The sequence below is a fragment of the Haliotis asinina genome, chromosome 4, assembly GCF_037392515.1.
Source record: "Haliotis asinina isolate JCU_RB_2024 chromosome 4, JCU_Hal_asi_v2, whole genome shotgun sequence".
Classification (NCBI taxonomy): Eukaryota; Metazoa; Mollusca; class Gastropoda; order Lepetellida; family Haliotidae; genus Haliotis; species Haliotis asinina.
This window is the reverse complement of record NC_090283.1, coordinates 8,009,541-8,028,802: the sequence shown is the minus strand read 5'-3', so window position 1 is coordinate 8,028,802 and position 19,262 is coordinate 8,009,541.

The window sequence follows — 19,262 nt, the reverse complement described above, 5'->3', positions numbered from 1 at the left end:
TTTTAACTTTCCACACGAGTTTTAATCATATTTGTGATATTCTAGTTGTTTTACTGTCCCTCGTTGACAGGTTTTTATAGTATCTATATATTTCACTTCAGTATTAAACGTTCTCGTCACGATATGGCTGAGATATTGCCGATGTGACGTTAAATATTAACTCACTCACTCGTCATTCTTTGATGATTTCTCGACGTCACCAAAGACATGCCGAATTGTTGTGTTGCCGTCAATTGTTCCTTGGGGTCGGGGGATGGTGTCACCATGCACCGAACCCCGTAGTTAGTACTTAAATTGGTTGTTGTTAACATAGGACAAAGGCTACTCTGCATTTCTCACAATTTATTTTCCCCGTGAAGATACGAATTAGCTTCTTGATTCTGTCCAGCACAAGGCAAGTATTCATCCAACCTGTGATCATCCTACACTTCAGTAAGACGTACTTTGGAATCCTAGTAGATACTACACATTTGAATGCACCTCAAAAGCACTGACTTAAAGAAGGTTGACGAGGCACAGGGGTTATTAAAGAAATGTAAACCGTATCTCAGTGTGACCAGGCGAAACATATTCCTTTGAGCGTGAAATACTATACGTAGTGGTGCAAGAATGTACGGGTGAATCACTGGAAATTCAGTTTTGCAGCGTCTGCAACGATATCGACAGACATTGTGTCTGCCTTTTGGTAAAGCACTAAACTTAAAGGAAAACAATGACTGGTCCCATTTCTCCTTCGTTGACGTCACTGTAGATGTGTTCTGAGTTTCGGTGCCTCCTGGATGAAAGGTCGTGTCTGTGTGGATCACTTTCTGGACGTTTGTCTGTCATCTCGTGCGCTTCCTCTCTAGAACAGAAATAAAATGGAAGAATAAAAATATGGCCCACCGACATTAAAACATACTTTAATTCATTGACGTTTTGAACTTCAACGCGGCAGTGTGCAATTTGAAGACTTTGTTGATGTAAAAAATGAAATGTTGATCACAGAAGTAAAAATATTGAAGGACATATAGAAGATCGAAGTCGTTATGTCGAATCTTATGGGATCAAGTATTAGCTTAGGTTCTGTATGACGTTTGCGGAATACGTCATGCAACACGTTGTATATGCTGACCTCTTTGCGGAAGTTCTCTTAAAGTGAAACATGCACCCTGTTACAATTATTCCAAGAACCAGAACCAACAGGGCTGTCGTTGTTCCAATAGTTGCAACGTTCATGGCACCCTGGTCAGAATCTGAAATGGGTAGTTAAATAAAGCAGTTGTAAACACATATATCAACTGCATTATCCGATTATATGTCCGCATGTTTTTGTTTTTTTTCTTCTCAAATCAAATAGAAAACGTATGTAGGAACCGAATCCGTGTTCGCTTGCTTCCAGCATTTAGCACAAAAAAATCACCACTCGTAGCTGGTGTCCGGCTTATTAATTTCACCACAGATGCATTTTGATTCTTAGTAGGTATGGACTGATCCAAATGAATATAGACAAGTATGCTGTCTACAAAGTATGAAATACTTTTCGAGTAAAATATTATCCAAATTATTCTTAAACATGACCCGACAAGATCTAGAAATGATATATTCATTCAGGGAACAACATATGCTCTCATCTAGGGAATTGTTAACATTCGAAGACACACACACACACACACGCACAAACACACACACACACAGACACACACACACAGACACACACACACAGACAGACAGACAGACAGACAGACAGACAGACGGACAGACATGCTTACCACATTTCCCAGTACGAGGATGACAGACACCTCCCATGCAGTGCATGCAGGATAATTGACAGGATTGTCCATATTGTCCTTGAATACACCCGTTGTCACAAGACCCGTTGTTTTGGTAACATGTGTTATTGAAACAAGTTCCCGGGCAAGGCAAACAGTCATCTCCATAGTAACCAGGCAGGCATCCTTCAATACAAACAGCCGTCTCATTACAACTCAAACAGTTTGGGTTACATTTATCTGGAGAGGAACAGTGTGGACCAGACCGGCCATCTAAACAGCCATTGACACAGTGTCCTCTGTATCTTGTACATTCAGATATGCAGGAGCGGGAAGTGTCATTAGTAATAGAGGCAGGATAAGACACACAGTCTCTGTGGCATCTCAATGAGCATGTACTGCCATACAATCCAGGTGCGCATGTTTGTACACAATCAGTTGTTGAACAATTCTCACATGAGTATTCACAGTTCAGACCATGATATGGATCATTACACTTATCACATCTGCCTGTTATCCTGTTACAATGTCGACATCTGAGTGAACATTTTTTGCAGTTGGACCCATAGTATGAGTCATGACATTCAGCAACACAAGATGATGTCAGATGGCAGAACGTTCCATCACATCCTCCAAGACATTTTGTACAGTTTCCCGTCGGAAGTGTGCACGGGATGTTGCATCGAGTACCATAGAAACCAGGTACACAACCGTCAGTGCAACTGTCAGTGCCACGATGTGTCAGACGACACTTACTGTTCATGCATTGGTTGCTGCAATGCAACTTGCATCTGAGACCGAAATATCCAGAAAAGCAATCAGTACTGCAATGTTTTGTTGTACTTGAGCAGTTTGAACACTGTTGATCCTCCATGCACTGATCAGCTGTAAAAGAAGATATGTTCATTGTAGACAAACATAATTTCTTACAGCTGATTATACATTTGAGTACATTATTGGATCATTCTGCATGTTACTGCTTTATGCCCCAGCAGTGCACTCGAAATTAACTGAAACCAACAAACTAACTTAACTGAAAGAATACACGATCGCGGAAATATGTTTTCCCGACTGGAGTTGACTGGAAGCGCAGAATTTCAGTCGCCTCTAGAACAAATGTAATTGTTTTTTTCGTTTAACTGAAGCAAAATACACAGAGAATGTAAAAGCTACCTTGTGTTGACAAAAGCCTCATAGCTACAATCACTATCACGTGAACATCCATCGCTGTCCTGAAATTGTCACAACACAGCATTTTAGTTAATTACATTAAGCCTCAGATTCATCAGTTTCGTGATTTCAATTATCAAATAAATGAGAATGTCAAATCAGTGGGTGAGTGATGAGTGTACAAACGTACCTGTCCATTGAGATGGGTTTCAACTGTGTGGGTGTTCCTTGCAACACTAAGCAAGTGCTACGTGGACGTCATAGTTTCAGTGTGGTTTCAACTTCCAATGGCCAAGGTCGGAAAACACAGCCAACGTGTGCCTCATGCATACTAATACAAACGGTTGTGTAGTTATGACATCAATATCACAGACATGATCTCTACATGCGTTCCCAGGTGCATTTATACTCGTACGACACCTTACATCAGAGACTCTTGTCATATTTTACATTGGTTTTGAGTGGCATAATTGTATAAGGGTAAATGTAGTCCGGGCGTCTAAATTTAAACCTGACTGGCAAATAAAGCACGATATACCATCGTAGATATGGTTAACATGACCCAATCAGCGCTTTACAAACTGCCATCAAACGTTGTGAAGAGAACATTCTTCTTTTATAATGTAGAATCCGGTACTGATGTTAGGTTTTCTCAATGCCTTTCAGTAGGCAGGTATAATGTATGCGGTGTCCAGAACCGTTACGTTTCCTTTCTGTCCTTCTCATGTGTGACAACATCTCTTGTAATAACCTTCGCTAAAACCAGTTATATGCCTATTAACTCTCAGTTGTCAGTTGTGGATGCCCTATGTTTGTTTATGAACAAGGAAATCCAGATGTGAGAACTCAGACTTGATTTTTTTCTTAATGACGGTTACATATATTGTATGTGGTACACATTTGTGATCGTTGATCTTGCATTTGTGTAAGGAATACAAACTGCGTGGTGATGTGAAAATATATGGCTAACTCTAAGAATTTTCGCTAAAAGGTCAAAGACACCGGTGGAACTTTAGCAGGTGAAGAAAGGACAGTTATTTACATTACGTTACAATGTAATGACGTCACAAGGCCATTCTGGTTGGCCTCCTCGTAATCAAACGTACATGAGGTAACCGACATGACAACAAATGTCAGTTGTCATTGCAATATAACATTGCCATATAGTATCATTTAATATAACAAAAACCCATAGCGCACCCCTTCTCGGGTTGCAGCTGCTTATCTCGACTAACATGACCGATGGAAACAAAACGCTTAACTTCATCAAAGAACAGCTTGGGAACAGCTCGACTCTTAACTAAACAGGGACATGACAACATTAGTTAACAAGCCTTTGTCCCAAAGTGCGTCCTGGAAACATCGAATGACAAGTCATTTTCTTCTGAATGTGCTGATGTAAGTTTATATTGACAGAGTACATGCTACATTGATATTGCCCCATATGGTTTTACGACAATCTGAAATGTAGCTAAATACGATATAAATTTATGTTCTTGTAGACAGATATATATTTTTCATTGAATATTATATGTGGTTAGTGTCGCACAATATCGAGGTGATAGACGTATAAATTCATCATTAACAGTTACTGTCAATCACTGTTGTACGAAATGTTGCTTTTTCACACAACCTGTAAAAGTAATTGTGGCCAATAGCTCGGTGAATCCTGTGACTGGTGAATTGATAGAGACCATCAATGCCTTATTCTACCTCATCTGGAGAGAGTTCATGCTTCACAACGCCTTCTCGTGGAAGAATTTCCGAGTTTGAATCCATTGTCAGTGAAGACAACTCGCCAAAACGCACCAAAATCTGTCTTCCTCAATAAATGCAATAAATTGTGAACGGGAAGAAATTCAAGTGCTTTCTTTTTCATGCACATTCCATGCATCATTCCCAATACAAGTCCGAGGTTTCAATGCTCTTCCGACAATTGACAATCTTAAATTTGGTGTTGAAGTCATGCCTATATTTACTGAGGCTCAGCGCAACAATGCAATTGGTCATTTAAAGGTTAGGGAGTCTCAGTCTGCGATTACAAGGCAACTGCATGTGTCACAGAGGACCATAGCAAGACTTTGGCATCGCTACCTGCAACAAGGGTAAACACGTGATCGCTCAGGACAGGTTCATTCGGCTTCGACATTTGGGGAACAGGTTCACCACAGCATCCTCCACAATATCAGTAGTGCCAGCAGTATTTTGATCAATTTTAGAACAATTTCTCATCAGACTGTGGGGAACCGCATACGTGAGTCGGGTATTCGTTCCAGAAGACCTTTGCGAGGACCTGTTCTTACACGTCAACATCAGCAACAACGCAGACAGTGGTGTCGCCAACATCTCCCATGGCCATCGCAAAGGCAGAAACTGTTATCTTCAGTGATGAGTCACGTTACATGCTGCGACGTCCCGACGAAAGAGCACGTGGATATCGACGTCGTAACGAAAGCTACGCTGCAAATTGTGTACAGAAAGTGGACAGATTTGTTGACCGAAGTGTCATGGTTTGGGCTTGATTCTCGTACAATGTCTGGACAGATTTCATTCAGGTCCAGGGCGATTTGACAGCTCGACGTTACTGTGATGGAAATAATCAGGCCTCGTGTCCTTCCTTTCATGAACGTCATTATTCAGCATGATACCGCACGGCCGCAAAAAGAAGAATAACCAGGGATTCCCTTGCCCAGAACAACGTTCACATTCTTGATTGGCCCTCACAAACACCGGATCTTAAACTTATTGAACATTTGTGGGACGATCTGGATCGTCGTGTGCCAGAGACGCTACCTGCTCTGTTCATGGCCTCGAGGGAAGAATACCAACTCATACCCAGGCACTTCTTCGGAATCTGGTCCAGTCTATGGGACGTCGATGCCAAGAAACCAGTGACGCTAATGGTGGTCACACAAGATACTGACTGCTCTGCGACCTTGACCCTGGAACACTTGTCGTTTGTAACCTACAGTCTCTTGCAGCATTGGACCATTGACGTTCATTCAGGTTTTCTTCCTGATGGCAATTTTCAGCTATGCGTCTCTTTCTTGAGTAGTATATCAAATTTAATCTCATCAGAATGTGATGCCATTCTCGTCGTTGCCAACGCCATACACCTCGGGCCCCTTGCACTCAAGGCGATCCTGAACGATCAGCACCATCCCTTCAAAGGGTCTGTAGGTACTGCTACCGACATTGTGCAGTCGTCTCCTCCCTGGGTGTCGGCTTACCTGGTGACCCAGTGCCGTTGCTACCGATTCAGTCAATGTCAGGCATCGATTGCAAAGATGCAAGGTGATCTTTCTTGGTCTATCGTGAGGTCTATCTTGTCCGGGTGTTGTGACACATCGTCTGCTACTGCGAGGTCTGTTACTGGTTCTGCCACGCTGATGGTACTGCTGGAACAACATAGTGACGGTTTGACGTGGGCATCCAAGGATTCTTGCAAATACATGTCTTTGGTGTCCCCGTCAACGTGATATCACTCTGTTGTTTTCGTTTTTGATGTGACAGTGCATGGCCATTAGGATTTAGATATTTAGTCGTCTATACATTTTTAGGTTTGAGTGAGCGTTGGTCCTTGCAAATGGGTGGATGCACTGTTTCCATAAGTCTTTAACGTGTTCTAACCCGTTTTGGGATGTAAAGGTCAAAACTTCACTCTAAAAGCTAGTTGACTCGAACGTAAACCGTCATGAAATTGTTCATCATTTCTCTTTCTTGCTGACGTGCGTCTTTACGTAGGTTGGCAGACACGTCAATTTGCTGTGAATGAGCGTAGTTAATCTAAGTCGCCGAGATCCCCGTTTTCTGTGTTTTTCCTGCTTTAGATTAATCGTCATAATTTAGCAATTTTAACATTTTAGTAAACGAAATTGAGTTCCCTCTCCTTGTGTGAAGAAAGGTTTTGCTGGTTATATGTCACAGTAAAATGAAAAAAAAAAACGTGACTATGTTCATAGAACACATAAATTTCCGCAGTTGTAGAGCCCTCTATATACGTCAATGTTGAATACATGAACAAAATTCCTACGTGACAGACAGTTTTCGCCTATTCAAAACAACCTATGTGTTATTTCGCTACTAACGGAAAGAGGTAACTGAGCATAACGTAAAATGACATGAAATGGAATATGAAATTTGGGATAAGGCACGCTACCAACCCCATCATTATACACGTTTGTGGTGTTTTGATCATTGAGTGAAGTATGAAATCTAGTTCACGGACTCATCGATATACTCGGCATCAATGAATGAAGAATCAACGTTTTGGGGCAGAATTACCGCGCTTCATGTTCCTATCGCCGCCATGGTCCATACCGTGTCCTCGTTTTGCGTCTCACAAGCAAGTGTGTGTGATTGAGACACTTAACCCGAATATGTTTTCATCTTAATGAAATTTTCAATATTATCTTCACTAAGTTTTAACTTTGCTCTGTATGGACATTCAGTGACGTACGTTTCGTTGATTTTAAAAATGGCTGTCAAATTGTTTTACCGTTCTGCCTTGCCATTGTCTTAACATTCATACGTGGTTTGCTCTTATGTGTTCGGGGGCATGCAGTGAGTGAGTTTATGTTTACTCCGCACTCAGTAATATTCCAGTTACTCTACGTTGTCACAACGTTGTGACGATGTTATGCTTATGTCGTGACGTGGTAGTAACTTTTGGAAGAATGGAAATTACGTTACTGTGACTTACTGTGATGTTTATGGCATATTAATTACCTTATATCACTCTTGTGCTTACGAGTTTCCTGGATGACACAGTTCACGTCGCATCAGGGTTTCAAAAACGATGAAATGTTGTGTAATAGTCGATACATGTTTTAACAACGTATACTTATGTTGGTACGTTGTGAAATAACGTGTATAAACAACGTGGTGACAATGTTGTGTCATGACGGTAGAAACGCACAACCTGCTGTCAACGTTCTCAAAACGTTGTGTATTAGTTGTGTATGTGGCAGTGGTGTGGACCAGACAATCCCTTGTTCAACAGCATGAACATCGATCTACGAAATTGGGATACAGTGATATGTGTCAACCAAGTCAACAAGTCTGACCACCCGATCCCGTTAGTCGCCTCCTACATGGGTTACTGAAGATCAGGTCTAACCCAAAACTTCACAGTTGTGAGCCATACGAACGAGTTTTCAAATACGTGCGCAATACCACAGCGTATCTTGTATAGTTGTGAAGAGAATAAAAGACCATCTCTTGAATATTACAAACACACTCAATTTCACGCATGTATATCTGTGTGTGTTCGTGTATATGTCGGAATGTAACAATATTCCTATATACATGTATGTATTGTATGTTAAAGCAATGCCATGTGGTAACATGCTGAAAACTGAAACTCTCAAGAGCCGGGAAGTAAAAGAGGGCAGTGGTGACAATTTACAGTTTTATTTTCGCCGTGTGATATAGTTAAGAAGAGGAACTCAAAAGTGGCTGAGCTTTATTAGCGCATTCCAAGATTACTAACAAATGCATCATATCGACCAACCCCTAACACATCGACCTGAAATATCTGCACAACACAAATAGTAAACTAATTACCCAAACATTATCTGATATTTAGTTATTATAACGAAGGATTAAGCAGAAAGTCTAAAATGAAGCAATGAACCTTTACAGCCATGTATGTACAATTGATAAGTTATCACCGATGAAGATGAAAGATTTCTAAACTGAAGAATCTAATCCCAATCTCGAATGAACACCAGAACTATTGGACACGTTTAATGGTCAACGCATGTTGAAAGACATAAGCGATAGGATACTATAATCCAAGAACACTATGGAAGAGAAGAACAGTGCTACTCTAGATCTTCAGTTGGTGATAAATACGGGACTACAGTTCTGGGATTATCAACAAACACATCCCTTATTAAGTGAGCGTATGACTGGGAAGCACTCGCTGAACTATGTGACGTGTCACTGCCATTGTTATCTTCTGTATCCTGGACCCCGGGGTAGTAATCAGCAAACACAGGTAGTACAGAATCACTGTCATCATCTTCACTGCCATTGTTGTCTTCTGTATCCTGGACCCTGGGGTAGTAATCAGCCAACACAGGTAGTACAGAATCACTGCCATCATCTTCACTGCCATTGTTGTCTTCTGTATCCTGGGCCCCGGGGTAGTAATCAGCTAACACAGGTAGTACAGAATCACTGTCATCATCTTCACTGCCATTGTTGTCTTCTGTATCCTGGACCCCGGGGTAGTAATCAGCCAACACAGGTAGTACAGAATCACTGCCATCATCTTCACTGCCATTGTTGTCTTCTGTATCCTGGGCCCCGGGGTAGTAATCAGCCAACACAGGTAGTACAGAGTCACTGTCATCATCTTCACTGCCACGTGGTCCAGGAAAGTGGCCGACCAAAGCAGGAAATGCTGGGTTACTGTTGTATACTTCTACTACTTCCAATGTCGGTTCTTGTTGTCTTTGCTGCTGTGATACTTCATGGTAATCTTCTTTCTCTACCGGTCCCTGTTGTTGTCCTTGCCGTTCAGAAACTTCATCATAATCTGTTTCCTCTGCGGGTCTTTGCTGCTCAGAAACTTCATCATAATATTCTTCCTCTCTTTGCTGCTGCTCTTGCGACTGAGACACTTCATCATAGTCGTCTATATCCCAGTATTGATGCACCGGGAAGTATTCTCCTGTTTCCAGTTGCCCCGATCTATATACATGTATCGTCTCCCTTCTTTGGTGATCTCTGAAAATATACACATGGCTATTGATAATAATTCAACAAGATACCATTGATCACGAGTAAACTAGTAAACTTGTTAAACAAAGGTAGTTTGAAAATAACGTTCAGATGTTAATATGTATTGGAAATTGTGGTGTTACATGCGTTTTAGAGTCAACCGACCACTTTCAACAGGTATGCAAGTTCGTTCTGTATATAAACTGCTCTTATCATTATCATATTGATAACAAACACATTTCGTCTGTGGTACCATTACAGATTACGGTCATAGTTTCCGAGTGCACATGAATGGAAATCACAAATCTTATTCTGCAAAGTAACATTAATGTCATGTGTTTGTAATGTGATCCTGTTTTTAGTATAAACATTTTAAATACCAACCTTTCTGCAGTTTGGCGGCGATGGCGAAAGCAAAGCACAAATATACAAACTATACCAACAATAAGAAGTACACATCCTGTCGATAGTCCTAATCTCAAAACATGAACGGTGGTTCCTGAAAAATACCAAATATTACTTAACTGTTATAGGAGGCAGTGCAATCATTCACATTCTGACACAGCATGGGATGAGGTCTGAAAGGAGTGTTTGAACCAATTATTCTTCAACAAATACAAACTATTCAGTATCAGTGATACCAAGATACGGCCAAATAGCAATAACTTAAGCAGGTAGGGATTTGCTGCGTTCCACTTGATCAAATAACGTTTACCGTATATGCATATCCCAGAAACAGGATTGCAAGCACCCCCAGGACAGTTCATGCAGGATAATTGACAGGATTGCCCATACTGCCCTTGAATACACCCACTGTCACAAGACCCGTTGTTTTGGTAACATGTGTTATTGAAACAAGTTCCCGGGCAAGGCAAACAGTCATCTCCATAGTAACCAGGCAGGCATCCGTCAACACAAAAAGCCGTCTCATTACAACTCAAACAGTTTGGGTTACATTTATCTGGAGAGTAGCAGTGTGGACCAGACCGGCCATCTAAACAGCCATTGACACAGTGTCCTCTGTATCTTGTACATTCAGATATGCAGGAGCGGGAAGTGTCATTAGTAACAGGGGCAGGATAAGACACACAGTCTCTGTGACATCTCAATGAGCATGTACTTCCATACAATCCAGGTGCGCATGTTTGTACACAATCAGTTGTTGAACAATTCTCACATGAGTATTCACAGTTCAGACCATGATATGGATCATGACACTTATCACATTTGCCTGTTATCCTGTTACAATGTCGACATCTCGATGAACAGTTCTTGCAGTTGGACCCATAGTATGAGCCATGACATCCAGCAACACAAGATGATGTCAGATGGCAGAACGTTCCATCACATCCTCCAAGACATTTTGTGCAGTCTTCCTTCGGATGTGTGCACGGGATGTTGCATCGAGTACCATAGAAACCAGGTACACAACCGTCAGTGCAACTGTCAGTGCCACGATGTGTCAGACGACACTTACTGTTCATGCATTGGTTGCTGCAAGGCGACTTGCATCTGAGACCGAAATATCCCGAAAAGCAAGCAGTATTACAGTACTGTGTTGTACTTGAGCAGTTTGAACACTGTTGATCCTCCATGCATCTATCAGCTGTAAAAGAAGATATGTTCATTGTAGACAAGCATAATTTCTTACATCTGATTATACATTTAAGTACATTTTTAGATCATTCTGCATGTTACTGCTTTATGCCCCATCAGTGCACTCGAAATTAACTGAAACCAACAAATTAACTTAACTGGAATAATACACGATCGTGGAAATATGTTTTCCCGACTGGAGTTGACTGGAAGCACAGAATGTCAGTCGTCTCTACAACAAATGTAGTTTTTTCTCGTTTAACTGAAGCACAATACTCAGTGAATATAAAAGCTACCTTGTGTTGACAAAAGCCTCACAGCAACAATCACTATCACGTGAACATCCATCGCTGTCCTGAAATCGTCACAACACAGAATTTTAGTTAATTACATTATCCTCAGATTCATCAGTTTCGTGATTTCAATTATCAGAAAAATGAGAATGTCAAATCAGTGGGTGATTGATGAGTGTACAAACGTACCTGTCCAATGAGATTGGTTTCAACTGTGTGGGCAGATGGGAGATGAACACTACTGAACTTAAGTTTCGGATGTTCCTTGCAACACTTGGCAAGTGCTACGTGGACGTCATAGTTTCAGTGTGGTTTCAACTTCCCATGGCCAAGGTCGGAAAACACAGCCAATGTGTGCCTCATGCATACTAATACGAAAGGTTGTGTATGATGACATCAATATCACTGACATGATCTCTACATGCGTTCCCACGTGCATTTATACATCACAGTCCCTGGACATATTTTAGATTGGTTTTGAGTGGCATAATTGTATAAGGGTTAATGTAGCCCTGTCTTCTAAAGTAAAAGCTATTTGGTGAAAAAAGAACAGGCATTTCAGGCAATGCAGGCATTGTTAGTATGATATAACCAGTGCTTTACAAACTGCCATCAAACGTTGTCAAAAAGGACTTTCCTATTACTAAAAAACAGAATTAGGTATTGATGTTAGGTTTTCTCAATACCTTTCTCTTAGTAGATGTAATGGATGTAGTCTCATATACTAATGCGAGCAAGTTATGTTTTCCTAAATCCCTTCTCTAAGAAGACATAATGGGTACCGGATCCAGTACTGGATTGAGCAAGTTACGCGTACCCAATGGCTTTCTCTTTGCAGGAATAGGGTGTATTATCCAGTACAGGTGTGGGCAGGTAAGGTTCCCTCGTGGGCGCTTTCAAGGATGAAAACATCTCTTGTAACTAGTCCCATTGCTGAAGAAAGATGAATGGTTTCTGGAAGGTTATGGTTTGAAAACTAGGTTAAAGCATCGACTGCCTTCAAAGTAATGTATCTGAATTTTGGGTAATTAGATATCGTCCATTGCTACTCTAGGTGTTTCATGCAATTCTCGGATCATCAACAACCAGATCCCCCATTAAGGGTGTGTATGACTGGGAACGACTCAGTGTGTTATCTCCATTGTTGTATTATGCATCCTGTGCCCTAGGAAAGAAATCTCAGGTCAGAGATGCTGACATCATCTTCACTGCCATATGGCCCAGGAAAGAAGTCGGCCAAGCAGTACGTGCAAGGTCACTGTTGTCTTCTTTCACTGCGGGTCCTAGTTGTTGTCTTTGCTGTTGAGATCCTTCATCACAAACTTCCCCCTCTACCGGTCCATCCTTTCCGCTGAGATACTGCATCGTAATCTTCTTCCTCAGCCAATTCTTTTCGCTGTCCTTATGGCTGAGAGACTTCATCTCCTTCCTCTGATAGTCTATGTCTCATAATCATCTATATCCCAGTACCGATGCACTGGGCAGTATTCATTTGTTTCCAGTTGCCTTGATCACTCTGTAAGTATTGACTCATGTATTTGGTGATCCGTGAAATATACATATGAGCACTACACTAACACACAAGTATCTTATTCTATCAAGTATAATTAATGTAATAACTATAACATACTGTTTTCAAAATAAATATTATATATAACAATTTTTCTGTAGGCAACGGCAACGACGGAAAATAAACCACAAATATACAAGCTATGCCAAATCTAAGAAGCATACATTCAGCTGACAGTCCTAGTCACTGAACATGCACGGTGCTGACTAAAATAAATATTACATATACTTTAATTATTGCAGGAAACTATGAAATTATACAAATTCAGACCCAGCAAGGTGTGATGTCTGTATTTTCGAACAAATTATCCTTGAACAAGTACTGTCCATTCAGCATCATAAATACTGAGATACGTCCAACACAAACGTATCTTAAGAAGATGTGGGCATTGTTGCGTTTTAGTCGTTGACCTAATTAAACATTTTCGTTGAATACATATCCTGGAACTAGGATTACAAGCACCTCCCGACCAGTTCTTGCAGCATAGTTGACAGAGTTGTCCATACTGTCCTTGGATACAACAATTGCCACAAGAACTGTTGTTTTGGTGCTTTTGTCTTTAAGACAGGCCCCAGGACAAAGTTTACAGTCATCTCCAAAGCAGCGAGACAGGCATCCTATTACAATCCAGAAGGTTTGGGCTACACTTAATCGGTGAGGAACAATGTGGGTCTGACCAGTCGTCCGCACTACCATTGATACATTCTCCACGGTATCTGTGACATTCAGATATACAGGATTGGGAACTGCTATGTCTCAACATATCAGTACATCTGGGTGAACGGTTCCTGCAGGTGGATTCATGAAGATAATCTAATATCTGAACATCTGCGTTAAGGACAAATCTGTAAAGCATCCCTCTATCAATAGCCTTTCAGTTTGAGGTGGGAAGCAAAGTGTTTATATCTGTGCTGCTCCTCCGAGGAGGGACATGGGGTGCGGTGGGCCACCAGTCCCCGGCTAGTAATCCAGCCAAGGTGCCAGGATCGAGCTCACCTGTGACCGGGTGTAAAGACCTCGAGTCAACTTTGTGTGCAGACTCAGTGTTGTCTTAACCCCTTGTAAACGGCTAGTGATCCAGCGAGGCTGAGGTGGCAGGATCCTCTTTCAGTGTTGTCACGAACCCTAATTTACAATTCACAACTCTGAATCCACGAATACGTTGGTATATGGCCAGGTGGGGGCCCCACGAACAAGTGGAAATACCTAGCTGACGTTCAGTAACGTGCAGTCAAAACTTAGTACTAAGTACTGTGACAATGTGTACCAGGCAACCCAGCGGGGATTTGGCAGCGCGTAAGGATGGAACGTCATATTAACTCTGTGCACCTAGTACATTGCAAGAGCTGTATGGTGTGACGAGTGTTGAGGGTACGTTTGGACGTTGACGTTCGTCATCAGTCGGTTCATGTTCTTCCACGTATCATAATCCACCAGTAACACCCAAGATTTGTTCTGTAAAAGGGGTGGGTCGTGGAGGGCTGCCTAGTGATTAGAGCTTTCGCTCGTCACGCCGAAAACCCTGGTTCGATTCATCAGATGTATACAATGTGCGAAGTCCTTTTGGTGTTTCCATCGCCTTGATATTGCTGGAATATTGCTAAAGCTGTGTAAAGCAGTACTCACTCACTCTTTAAAAGGAGTGTTAAGGGAAAGAGCTGACAATAACATGGCAGGGGCGTTTCGTTTTGGAGGATGGAGGTAAAAATCGCAGCGTACAAGCTTAATCATAGTGAAACATGAAACAATGATATGAACAGCGACCAACAGCACAAGAACTATTGGGGTTTCCATAATGCCTAGATACGTGACTCTACAATGAGCAATATTGAGTGCAGTTCAGTTTTGATACCAAAGTTCTTCCGCGACAGTCGTGCAGTCGTGCTGCACAACGTAGACGACCACAAAGCATTCATTATGCTGTCTCCAGACTCGAGCCATATAGCAATGGATATCTAGGTTGCACATCGACTCATCACATCATCATTCCAGCAGTGGCGTTGCCATCGTTACTGACATATTTGATTCAAATGACGTGCATTAGTGAGTGAGTGAGTGAGCTAACTTTTGACGTCACATCGGCAGTATCTCAGCCATATCGTGACGAGAACATTAATTCTGAAACGAAATATATGCCTATTATAAAACCTGTCAACGAAGGACAGTAAAACAACTAGAATATCACAGAGTAGAATATAAAACTGGTAACTATACCTAAAACAATTTATCTATAGAGGACAATGCAATATAAAAATGGGCTATAGATTGCTAACAACTGAAGGTAGATCACCATACTAGGGACCATGGGGACTTACAGTACCTTTGCTACCTGCATGGACCCTAGCTGGATTTACATCATCCCCTCAGGCGTCATCAAGTCGAGAAATCTAGCCATTCAGTAAAAAGACATTTATTCTACAATTAAAAACATGAAAAGTTTGAATTTACTTGAATGTTTGTGGACTTACGTACCCTCTCGGGAGGACGATAGATTTACGGTACTTCAACCCAGTTTGAGGATACAGCCACTAACAAGCACAGTTACCAATTTAAACTTCCGATAATAGAAAATTATCTATTTACAATTCATTTAATAAATCTAATTCTTTAAAAAAATCCAATAATAAAATGAGAACTGATATTAGTAAAAAGGTCCTTCATACTACGTGATTTAAAATAGGTATCCCTTGTGATGGAATATTCCACGCAGTCAAGCAAGACATGCTTGACCGTGATTCTTTCATCACAAGGGATACAAAATGGAGGATCCTCACCTTTCAAAAGGTATTTATGCGTATATCTGGTGTGACCAATACGACATCGTCAAATCTGGAATCTTCAAATCTGGACTGACAGCCCAAGTAGGTGTAACCAATATACGGTTTTATTTCATGTAATTTATTTATTTATTTGTCCCACATCTTCTGCATCAGATCACGTATATAAGTTCTAATGTTCGCTTTGTAATCTGAGTATGGAATAAGAAGTGGTGTCACAGATTTGTTGAGTGCTGCCTTGGCAGCAAGATCGGCCATTGTGTTCCCTGAAATGCCTACATGGCTGGGTAACCAACAGAAGACCATGTCGTATTGGCCAGTGGCAAGATTATTATACAATTCAATAATGTCAATTAAAAGTGGATGTTTACATGATAAATTTTTAATCGCCCGAAGACAAGACAGAGAGTCTGAATAGATTATATATTGTTTACGATTAGGGTGTCTTTGAATATATTTAAGAGCTGTTAATACGGCGTTAGCTTCTGCTGTAAAAATAGAACTATTGTCTGGTAATCTAAAAGATATTGTTCTGGATCCAATGACAGTAGCACAAGCAACTGCGCCACCGTCCTTGGACCCATCTGTAAATAAGGATTTATAATTCTTATATTTATGTTTCATTTGATTATATTCTTGTTTATACTGTAATTCATTAGTTTCTGATTTTTTAAATGTAGTTAATGTTAGGTCAACCTGTGGTCTAACCAACTGCCAATGGGGAGAGGAAAGAAGACGGAAGGGAGCTATATTGTCCAGCTCAATACCAGCAGCAGCAATAAACGGCTTTATTCTGAGCCCAAGAGGTGGAACAAGAGAAGACGTTTTGCTATATAAATCCTCACAAAGAGGCTTAAGGACACAGTTATATGCAGGGTTAGATTCGTTAGAATATAGTTTTGTCATATATTGTAAAGATAATTTGATACGGCGTTGCGCAAGAGATGGTTCATCGGCCTCAACGTAAAAACTGTCAATAGGTGAAGTTCTGAAGGACCCAAGACAAAGTCTTAGACCTTGGTGATGGACAAGATCAAGAAGTTTAAGATTGCTTTTGCAGGCTCCACCATAGACAATGAAGCCACAATCAAGTTTAGAACCAACGACTGATCGATATAGATGGAGAAGGGTAGCTTGATCCCCTCCCCATTTTGAATTTCAAACAACTTTCAACAAGTTAAATGCTTTCAGACATTTAGTTTTAAGTGATTTAATATGTGGTAAAAAAGTTAAATGTGAATCAAAGATTAGACCCAAAAGTTTGGCTTCCTTCACAACTTTAATGGGCGTCCCATCTAGAGACAGTGCAGGGTCTTTATGTGGTTTGTATTTACGACAAAAATGTATGCAGTTAGTTTTCGATTTGGAAAATTTAAAGCCGTTTTCAAGACACCATTTATTAATCGACGTGCATTAGGGTTTGAGATAACACGTTGACTTAATGCACATACATATTATCTGTTGTAAATGATCATGTAGCTTTTTGGCAAATCTCTTACAGCAGTTACCTATTGCAGCCGCAATCTTACCTGTGTTCCATGAATATTGATAATCAACATCTTTTGATGTTCTGTCTGTTAACCGGTTCTGATGTAAAACTTACATAAAATGTGTCTTGATTAGTTTGCATTGTAATTTGGTAATTGTAGTACTACTTAACGTGTCATTTCTTAAATCTTTAACTAAAAGACTAAACAATTACATGTGTATGAAGAGAAAATGACTGTATCTTTTAATTGCTATATTGATGGTTGTTTCAACAAGAAGCATCTCTTGGATGGTTATAGATAGATTCATCACTGTTGCTTATAACTAATTACGACCCCTGAAAATCCGGGTGGGAATCGGTTTTGGCTTGGTTAGTATATCGCCGAACTCATTTCTATCCCCAAACGGTGTAGATATGATCTTAGACATGCCATGTTTGTTGTAAGAAGCGGGTGGTGGACGAACAAATGAACTAAGCAAAGTATCCCATGAGTGGACAGTGGAATCCTCCCGCGCCATATTGACATGGCAACGAAAAATCACCCCCGTATTGTAAATAAAGTCCAAATATTACTCACGCTCTTCACACTCACTCACGCACCACACCCTATCAGCATATACACATTTACAAACATACATACATACATACACACACACATACACACACATGCATGCATACATGCATACATACATACATACACACACATATACATACATACACACACAGCAGAAGTACATACATACATACATACATACATACACACACACACACACACATACATCCATGCATGCATGCATGCATACATACATACATACATACATACATACATACATACATACATACATACATACATACATACATACATACATACATACATACATACATACATACATACATACATACATACATACATACATACATACATACATACATACATACATACATACATACATACATACATACTTACATACATACTTACATACATACTTACATACATACATACATAACTCACTCATGCTCGCCCACCCGACAAACAAACACACATCCACTCACTCGCTCACGCACCACGGCTCAAGACAGCGGGGCATTAAATGATATTCCCTATACTGGTGGTGACGTTTGTTTTCTGCTCACATTGCTGATACCTTACTCACAGGCGATCCATCCGCTGGTCATCCCTGATGAGATAACAGGTCCATATATGACTATGTCCAAACTATCACATTCCAGTCACCAAAATGAACAAAGCAATGATCAACGTTTGAGTTGACAGTGTGATGCTGTGTTTCCGTACAAACCAAGAACTAGAGCTACTGAATGATGTTTCACAAAGATGATTCCATTAAAGTTACATTTGTACGCTATACGCTAGTCGTGGAAGGGTTGTTGTATTTCAATTTCAAATGCACAGCTGTTTATATTCATGTACATCTTTTCGTCTTCTACACACCAACCCGTGTGCCTTGGAGCTGACGCTTGATTATATAAATATAAGTGTATGCCGCTCACGGAATATAGTTCAAACATTATTAATGCCACCAGGTGTTTTTCTGTCCAGCACAATAATATACATACCTATATAACACATTCCTAGCAGCTTTCTCTTCACTATTCCTTGTAGCCGAAAGTATTAAACCATTGGATAACAGAAAGTGAACACCCTTATTAATGATCGCTAAAATCAATGCAAAACATACACTCATTATCGAACAATGTGAATAGACTGTAGACTGTGAAAACCATTCACTGCCAATTCGGTGCCAGACAGCAGCAGCGTGCAGTCCTCAGTCTCTGTAACCTACGACGACGATGTTCCTGTTCACCACGCCCACCTGTCTCATACCTATCACCCGCTCTTTTTTGCTCTGATATAGTTTCCATTACTCC